General features: G+C 37.7%; 1 protein-coding gene across 1 annotated transcript in view; it reads right to left on the bottom strand.

Annotated features, from left to right (window-relative positions):
• The window catches only part of LOC124136629 (fibropellin-3-like), a 45,453-nt gene extending 37,199 nt beyond the window's left edge, over positions 1–8,254 (bottom strand). Inside the window, exon 1 of the mRNA XM_046502611.2 lies at positions 8,163–8,254. The gene's annotated coding sequence lies outside the window, so the exon portion shown is untranslated. The remainder of the gene's footprint in view (positions 1–8,162) is intronic.
• Between the last annotated feature and the right edge of the window lie 1,236 nt (positions 8,255–9,490).

Consider the following 9,490-nt stretch of genomic DNA (forward strand, 5'->3'; position numbering starts at 1 on the left):
AAACATTGACGTATTCAGATTAAATTGATATTTTCTTTACTTATGTAAATGCAAATGATATTAAAAATATTCAACTGTGAGATACTCTGGCTATTGCGCATGCGCAAAGAATCCAGCCCCAATGAAAGTGAACAGCATGCCGATGTTATACAAAGCAATCATATAATATATCGCAACTGATAGTCAGGCCATCAACATAATGACGCTATCAGTGGGTACATCGTGGTATTTGAAGATAAAAAAATATAAAAATGAACTCTTATATTTGCACAGTAATTGAGTTGATGCTTTCTTTGGCAGCTTCAAGATATTGAATGAGATATATTGTCTATGATTAATATCGATGAGAGAACAACAGTATCTCTCATTTCGTATATAGAACACTAAATGATCCCCCGTGTCGTACCATTTCTAGGAAACGAGTGAACAGTTTGGTAACAACTGTTGGGTTTCGCGGGTTTAATAAAACATTGTATTACACGGAGGTTCGTTTCGTATTTTATTACTCGCCTCTTTAATGCAAACCCAATTATCGCAGAGAATTCCATGCTTGTTTTTTCTGCGTGTGGTACATTTATTTAATGTTTACTCAATTAGATATTAATTTATCGTCCCACAAGAATTAAAAAAATTACACATGTCAGCAGTCTAGGAAGTTATACACGGCATTTTGACAATGAACAAGAAGAAGAAGAAGAATAGTTTATTGAAGTGTCACTATTTAAACAACCAACCATTTGGGCTTACGAGACAAAATACACATTCACACCCCTATAGAAGTACCATGAACACACACTTCCACTAACCCACCCACATATATTACGTTCCACACCACACCACACCACTACGGCATTCCATACTCGGTATTGACCCATGACAGATCCTTCTTCGTGTCAGGGATGGGTTTTTGGATGGTGGCGTTTGACGTGATGGTAGTGCCAATCCTTCTGTACTGCCCCGAAATATGGGGTTTTGTAAATTTAGAAATGATAGAGAAAATGCAATTGAAATTTTTAAAAATAGTAACTGGTCTGAGGAATTCAACACCCAATTTTATGGTTCATGGGGAACTTGGCAGGGAACCCCTCAAAATTAAAGTATTTAAACGGATGATTTCCTTCTGGCAAAAACTAACGAATTATAACGGACCCACAAAGTTATCTAACATTTTATATAACTATTTGATAAAAGACTATGATGCAAACGCAAAATCGTTTAAGTGGATAGCTACAGTAAAAAAATACTAAATGATGTCGGACTGTCAGTAATATTCATAAACCCATCTATTTGCTCTACTTCATGGCTGGTGTCAAAGGTCGAGTGAACTTTTAAAGACCAATTTATTCAAAAGTGGCGAGAATGTATCCTATCCTATCAAGTTCAAAAGTTTTATACTACCAACATTTAAAAGAATTACCAAAATTCGAAATATTTCTATTACTTCCCAAAACTATCTACTTGCCAATTTTACAATTTCGCACATCTAATCATCATTTGCCCATTGAAACCGGCCGATGGAGAGGGTTACTGAGAGAAGACCGTGTCTGCACACTATGCAATTCATCTGCTGTTGGAGACGAATTTCACTATCTTTTTAGGTGTGAAGCACTTCTCCAACAACGACTTCTTAACATCCCATAGAATTGTTATATCTGGCCAAATATTTGTAAATTGGGTAAAACGTTATCACCTAAAAATATATCCACTTTGAAACATCTGTCCAGATTCATCGTACATTTGAACTCGTTATTGCGTTAAGGTGTCTAATTTAATTTCTTTATATTAATATATTTGCTTAATTTATATTTTTTATTTTTTTTATTTTAGGCTTGTTACCATCTTGATCTGCTATATATATGTATATGTATATGTATATATACTCTTGTACCACCGTTGGTGGTTTTTCAGAGAAATAAAACTGAACTGAACTGTCAACGGACACGTCTTGCCTTAGGGAAAGCTGCTGTACTGTCCAGCTTCTTCATGTATGTCTCATCTGTGAGCCTCTTCGCCATCTGCAGTTCCGTCGACTCGCAGTTCTTTGGCCGTACTGTAAAAATCTTTATGCCGTCTTCGTCATAGTTACTTTCCTCGGAGGACATCAACTGAGCTATCTTTAATGCGTCCTCGTACCTCCGTTTCTTCTGGACGGGAAGGTCGCGATGGCGTATCCCGAGGACTCGGTTACGACTCTTCTGAAGAAAAACAACAACATTATTTACAATTGCATTTCAAATTTATAATGCATATGCATGTATATCCATGTATATGCTCATGAGCAAAGGAGGAAAATATTGGAAAATCAAATTCTAATTTATTCCGATAACCCTGAAGTAACGTGTCAGTATTATAGCATGATTAGTGTATTAGAATAACACTATTTGTGAATGGCAGGTGCTACCGGTAGTGTTGGGTATGCTTACCCTTTTTGAAGATTCACTCAAACGGATTACACCACACTCAAAGTAAACAATCTCATTAGTCTAGTTAACCTGCAGTATACTGTATCACTTAGCACCGCCTTGACGAGGATTAATCCCTTGTCAGTTGTTGGTGAGTGATCAATTAATGTCTGGAGAAAGGGATTAGCCTTAGTCACAATAAATTAACATTCCACACGGCAACACAAGAGATTATCGATCATTATGCCTTTATAAGAAAGTGAGAAAGATAAAGATTGAATGATACATAACGGGCCGTGCCTGCATTATACAGCCTACAAGTATCGTCACTGTAAACTAATAGAGGATTAATTTCAATTATACAGAATATTCAACTGCTAAGTATATGATCAAGTGTTGAAGTAGCATTAGATATGTTTGAGATTACAGTTTTAAATTAACTGTACATGTATAATGTACCTTGCTGTCTTTGAGAGAGTCAGTGTCTGTAGAACTGGCTTGGTCGAATTGGTAATCACTCCCTGGGACACAAATATTGGTTACTAGCATTGTATTGTGAGCAGCCGGAAGCGTAAATTATATGTAATATATTTCCCTATATTTTATAGTACTTGTTGTTTTAATATTGTTAACAACAGAGAGAACGAAGATATTTTTTAAAAAAAAACACACAACAGCATGCATATGTTCTAGCAAAAGGAAACTTGACAAATATTAATTTTGCTTAATTTCTACTTTGGAAAACTAAGTTGGTGCTCTGGTGATACAATTATAAGTGAGGGTTGTGATTCATTTAGGAACGAAGTCAGTATTTGGGGATTTAACTTGCGCTTTCCGACATTATGCGTATTTCGCACAAAGTTAAGAAAAAAATGTTATTCATTTATTTATTTATACGAAGTACGAGTGCATCAATCCTAACAAACTGTTACATTTAATATCCCCAAGCACCAATGCTCATGGAGTAATTACCAGAAACCCGATTTCTTTAAATGTAATCACTAACAGCAAAGATGTTTTCCATCTTGTAAAAAGGTGTAATGGCTATGTTAGTTTCTCTATAAATTTTCCCGTGGCCTGTACCCCTTATCGCCCCACAAATAGTCCGTACTGAGTGAGTGAGTTAAAATTTAATGTCTCGGCGGCATTATTTCAGCGTCCGTAATGAATCTTAGTCCTGAGATGTAGGATTGATACACTCGTACTTCGTATAAATAAATAAATGCGAAATACGCATAATGTCGGAAAGCGCAAGTTAAATCCCCAAATACTGACTTCGTTCCTAAATGAATCACAACCCTCACTTATAATTGTATCACTGTGTAGATTATTTTATATTTTACTGATGTAAATAAGGTTCCTGTCACTTTTTATGTACAATTCGTCAGTCACTCAACCACTATTATTTTCCCAAAAGATAAAAGATTGAGAACAGTTATCAAGATGTATATTCCATATATTTAGAAATACTTAATCTTTACAATGAAACTGCCATCTTGATGTATTATTCTGTATTGAATGACATTAGATATATGCTCCTATACCGCCGCTGGTGTTAATTTGCGAGAATTAAACATTTGGTTTGCACCCAACCATGCGCGTGCAAAATTAAACAGCGTCAAGCTTTCAGAGCACCAACTTAGTTTTCCAAAGTAGAAATTAAGCAAAATTAATATTTGTCAAGTTTCCTTTTGCTAGAACATATGCATGCTGTTGTGTTTTTAAAAAAAAAAAATCTTCGTTCTCTCTGTTGTTAACAATATTAAAACAACAAGTACTATAAAATATAGGGAAATATATTACATATAATTTACGCTTCCGGCTGCTCACAATACAATGCTAGTAACCAATATTTGTGTCCCAGGGAGTGATTACCAATTCGACCAAGCCGGCTCTACAGACACTGACTCTCTCAAAGACAGCAAGGTACATTATACAGTTAATTTAAAACTGTAATCTCAAACATATCTAATGCTACTTCAACACTTGATCATATACTTAGCAGTTGAATATTCTGTATAATTGAAATTAATCCTCTATTAGTTTACAGTGACGATACTTGTAGGCTATATAATGCAGGCACGACCCGTTATGTATCATTCGATCTTTATCTTTCTCACTTTCTTATAAAGGCATAATGATCGATAATCTCTTGTGTTGCCGTGTGGAATGTTAATTTATTGTGACTAAGGCTAATCCCTTTCTCCAGACATTAATTGATCACTCACCAACAACTGACAAGGGATTAATCCTCGTCAAGGCGGTGCTAAGTGATACAGTATACTGCAGGTTAACTAGACTAATGAGATTGTTTACTTTGAGTGTGGTGTAATCCGTTTGAGTGAATCTTCAAAAAGGTAAGCATATCCAACACTACCGGTAGCACCTGCCATTCACAAATAGTGTTATTCTAATACACTAATCATGCTATAATACTGACACGTTACTTCAGGGTTATCGGAATAGATTTGAATTTGATTTTCACATATTTTCCTCCTTTGCTCATGAGCATATACATGGATATACATGCATATGCATTATAAATTTGAAATGCAATTGTAAATAAAGTTGTTGTTTTTCTTCAGAAGAGTCGTAACCGAGTCCTCGGGATACGCCATCGCGACCTTCCCGTCCAGAAGAAACGGAGGTACGAGGACGCATTAAAGATAGCTCAGTTGATGTCCTCCGAGGAAAGTAACTATGACGAAGACGGCATAAAGATTTTTACAGTACGGCCAAAGAACTGCGAATCGACGGAACTGCAGATGGCGAAGAGGCTCGCAGGTGAGACATACATGAAGAAGCTGGACAGTACAGCAGCTTTCCCTAAGGCAAGACGTGTCCGTTGACAGTTCAGTTCAGTTTTATTTCTCTGAAAACTGACTGACTGACTGAGTATGGTTTTACGCCGCTTTTAGCAATATTCCAGCAATATCACGGCGGGGGACACCAGAAATGGGCTTCACACATTGTACCCATGTCGGGAATCGAACCCGGGTCTTCGGCGTGACGAGCGAACGCTTTAACCACTAGGCTACCCGACCGCCCCATTTCTCTGAAAAACCACCAAAGGTGGTACAAGAGTATATATACATATACATATACATATATATAGCAGATCAAGATGGTAACAAGCCTAAAATAAAAAAAATAAAAAATATAAATTAAGCAAATATATTAATATAAAGAAATTAAATTAGACACCTTAACGCAATAACGAGTTCAAATGTACGATGAATCTGGACAGATGTTTCAAAGTGGATATATTTTTAGGTGATAACGTTTTACCCAATTTACAAATATTTGGCCAGATATAACAATTCTATGGGATGTAAATAAGTCGTTGTTGGAGAAGTGCTTCACACCTAAAAAGATAGTGAAATTCGTCTCCAACAGCAGATGAATTGCATAGTGTGCAGACACGGTCTTCTCTCAGTAACCCTCTCCATCGGCCGGTTTCAATGGGCAAATGATGATTAGATGTGCGAAATTGTAAAATTGGCAAGTAGATAGTTTTGGGAAGTAATAGAAATATTTCGAATTTTGGTAATTCTTTTAAATGTTGGTAGTATAAAACTTTTGAACTTGATAGGATACATTCTCGCCACTTTTGAATAAATTGGTCTTTAAAAGTTCACTCGACCTTTGACACCAGCCATGAAGTAGAGCAAATAGATGGGTTTATGAATATTTCTGACAGTCCGACATCATTTAGTATTTGTTTACTGTAGCTATCCACTTAACGATTTGGAATATACGGTAATGAAAACGCCGATAAAGCAGCAAAACTCAAAATCCCAGAAATAAGCTTAAACTTACCCATCTCAAAATCAGAAATTAAAAGTGTAAACAAGCAAAAAATCACCAAAAAATGGCATTACCTATATCTAAACTGAAATAGCCAAATCAAAAAAGTACTCAGCAAACCACTAACCAAACCAAAAATTCTCCATCCGTCAAAAAAAATCGACAGAGTAACCACTAAACTCCAATCAGGACACACTAACCTAAATAGCCACCTAAATTTTTTTTTAAAAACACACTACAGGTAACTGCCCACACTGCAAACAACCAGAAACCCCAGAACACGCACTCATCCAATGCACACACTACCTAACACATCGAACCGCATTACAAACCACCCTCAATCTAAACAAGGCTCTCACTCTAGAAGCAATACTAAACCCACAAAATAAACTAGAAAACTTCAAGGCCTTAGGCGTATTCTTAACCATACGGAACTAATAAAACGCATCTAAAAACACAATAACCTACCAAATCAAAATCAAATAAACAAACAAACATCCACCATACCCAGCTCCCTTAGTTCTACTCCCCAACCCCATCGGCATCTATTCCAAATCTCAAAATTCCCAAATTCTATATAAGCAACCCCTAAACCCCCCTCTTGGGTTGCACAGACCACTTTCGCCCCTTTCGGAAACACATTAAATGGCCTGGCCGGGCCCGTGTGCGAAATACGCATCAGTCGGAAAGCGCACGTTAAATCTCCAAAGTAAGTAAGTAAGTAAGTTAATGCTACAGTTAGGAAGCGGTAACCAAGTTATATCTGTCGTAGAAGTTCAACCTGATACATGTACGTCTTGAATTGAAAACATAAGTCCGTCGGCAAGTCCATAACGTTTTATGGTGAGCTCTTCTCTATGCTTAGTGTTCAACTCCCAGTTCCAAACACGTTGTACCTCATCAACAATCCACATTCCTCTAGTGCAGTGATCGCCCGGAAGACCTTACTCTTGACCGTATTAGACAACTGACGAGTTCACGCCTGACCTGTGACCTCGTTACACCTCCCATGAGATGTTTGCCGAAGGGAGAGGGGTAGGAAATGTGTGCTCCAGCCCAGCGCGGAGCTCGCGACACACTGTATACTGCATGTTGTATACAGTATATTGCAGTTGATACTGTATACTGCATGTGATACTGATTTGCGGAAAAGCTGCAACTTTCAAGATTAACACGTCCCATTTTAATTCTGGAAACCAAAAAGTCCAGAAACTCTACGGTCTTTTCCCAGTCTCGGTCAAAGGTATTTACAAAAATAAGCATGCTGTTTTCATGGGAACATACCACGGACTTGTTATACAGGGAACATACTAAGGAAGAAAAAATGAAAAAAAAATAATTCAAAAACTCAATATTTACACCATCTTTTTGGCGGGAATATTTTCCTTTACACAAAACTCATGTTTTTGTTTCGCAAATACCTTTGTGTACCAGGTCGGCCAGCGTCTCCCACCAAAAAAGAAGAAGCTCTATGATATATATACAACGCAGAATCGATCAACTGAAGACCAGCGTAATTTTCTTTGCTGACTCAGTGTTTCATCTTCTCAAACTGTCTTAATTGCCCATGACTTTTACGTCTTCTTGTACATATACATTCTAATTATTTGTAAATAAATCAATATTCCACCTTTATTGTCTTTCTTTCGTTCGTTTCAAATCCATTTCCACTTTTTTACTTGCTCGAGTTGTTAAATAACACTCGATACCCATTGTTTAACTAGATTGGCGGATTAAAATATTCGCAGGACGACGACCTCACTTTTTGCCAGTTTGTTTTCATACGACACAGGGGGTCGTCGTCCTGAGAATGAACTCCTCAATCACTCTGTTTCGAATATTCAGCAGCAAAAATATATATTAACTAGCTGTGACGAGAGATATAAGATTTTTATAAGCAGTCAAATAGGGATGACAAAGGACCCCTCACTGATTAGGTTCTTGTTTACTTACGAGCAGAGTTGGCCAGGTTAGATGCAATAACGGTGTCCTCCAAGATCGCCTAATTTCTCCCCACAAGGAACCAAAATACAATAGGTGATGTGGGTATGCCATGCCTGGATGAGATTTATAAGTAGGTAATGTAGGTAGTTGGAACAGTCCACTTTACTGAATGAAGGGATGACAAGACAGCCAGAGATACATACATATTTTAATCAACCTCCCCAACCTCCCCAATCCCATCGGCATCTATTCCAAATCTCAAAATTCCCAAATTCTATATAAGCAACCCCTAAAGCCTCTTCCTGGGTTGCACACACCACTTTCGCCCCCCTTGGAAACACATTAAATGGCCTGGCCGGGCCCGTGTGCATCTTAGACTGGTGAGACATCTGTTAGCCCAGCCCAGTTCGAGGATAACCAGGCTACTCATATTTAGCATAGTTGGAAAGTGTGTCGTCTACTACCCCAGATGGAGCCATCTGGAAACAATCAATCACAAACCGTAAATCACCCACTGGCCCATAACCCCGACAGCTGAATGTCCGGGAAACAGAGAGAGTTCAAAAGGTAATTACTATAAATTGCTCAAAGATTTACCGTCGTTTGAAAAATACCTCCTGTTACCTGATTATTTTTCTCGACCTATTATGTCATTTCGGACATCGAATCATTATTTACCTGTAGAGACAGGCCGCTGGAAAAATATACCCAGAATCAATAGAAATTGTAACCTATGTAGCTCACCGGCGATAGCCGACGAGTTTCATTATTTATTTAAATGCTCCTTTTTTGATACCATGAGGTCACATTATATTCCAATTTGTCTTTGTAAATGGCCGAATCTCGCAAAGCTCAAGGTTTTGTTTACCTCAAATAATTGCTTAATCGTGAAAAATATCTCCAGAAATCTCCTTTATAAGAATTATTAATAATGCTGTCAGAAGATGAGTACAACACTATAATCTACAACTTACCAAGTGATCACTACAATTAATTGTTTATGTTATAGCTTTATTTGTATTGTTCCTGTACCACCTATGGTGGTTTGTTGGAATAAAACATTGATTGATTGATTGATTGCCTAAAAGTCGGGCCGGGCCGGGCCAGCGGGTAGTACTTACTTACTTACTTTGGAGATTTAACGTGCACTTTCCGACTGATGCGTATTTCGCACACGGGCCCGGCCAGGCCATTTAATGTGTTTCCGAAAGGGGCGAAAGTGGTCTGTGCAACCCAAGAGGGGGCTTTAGGGGTTGCTTATATAGAATTTGGGAATTTTGAGATTTGGAAAGATGCCGATGGGGTTGGGGAGTAGAACTAAGGGAGCTGGGTATGGT

This window comes from Haliotis rufescens, unplaced genomic scaffold, assembly GCF_023055435.1.
Source record: "Haliotis rufescens isolate VD_foot unplaced genomic scaffold, xgHalRufe1.0.p SCAF_12, whole genome shotgun sequence".
NCBI classification, from domain to species: Eukaryota; Metazoa; Mollusca; class Gastropoda; order Lepetellida; family Haliotidae; genus Haliotis; species Haliotis rufescens.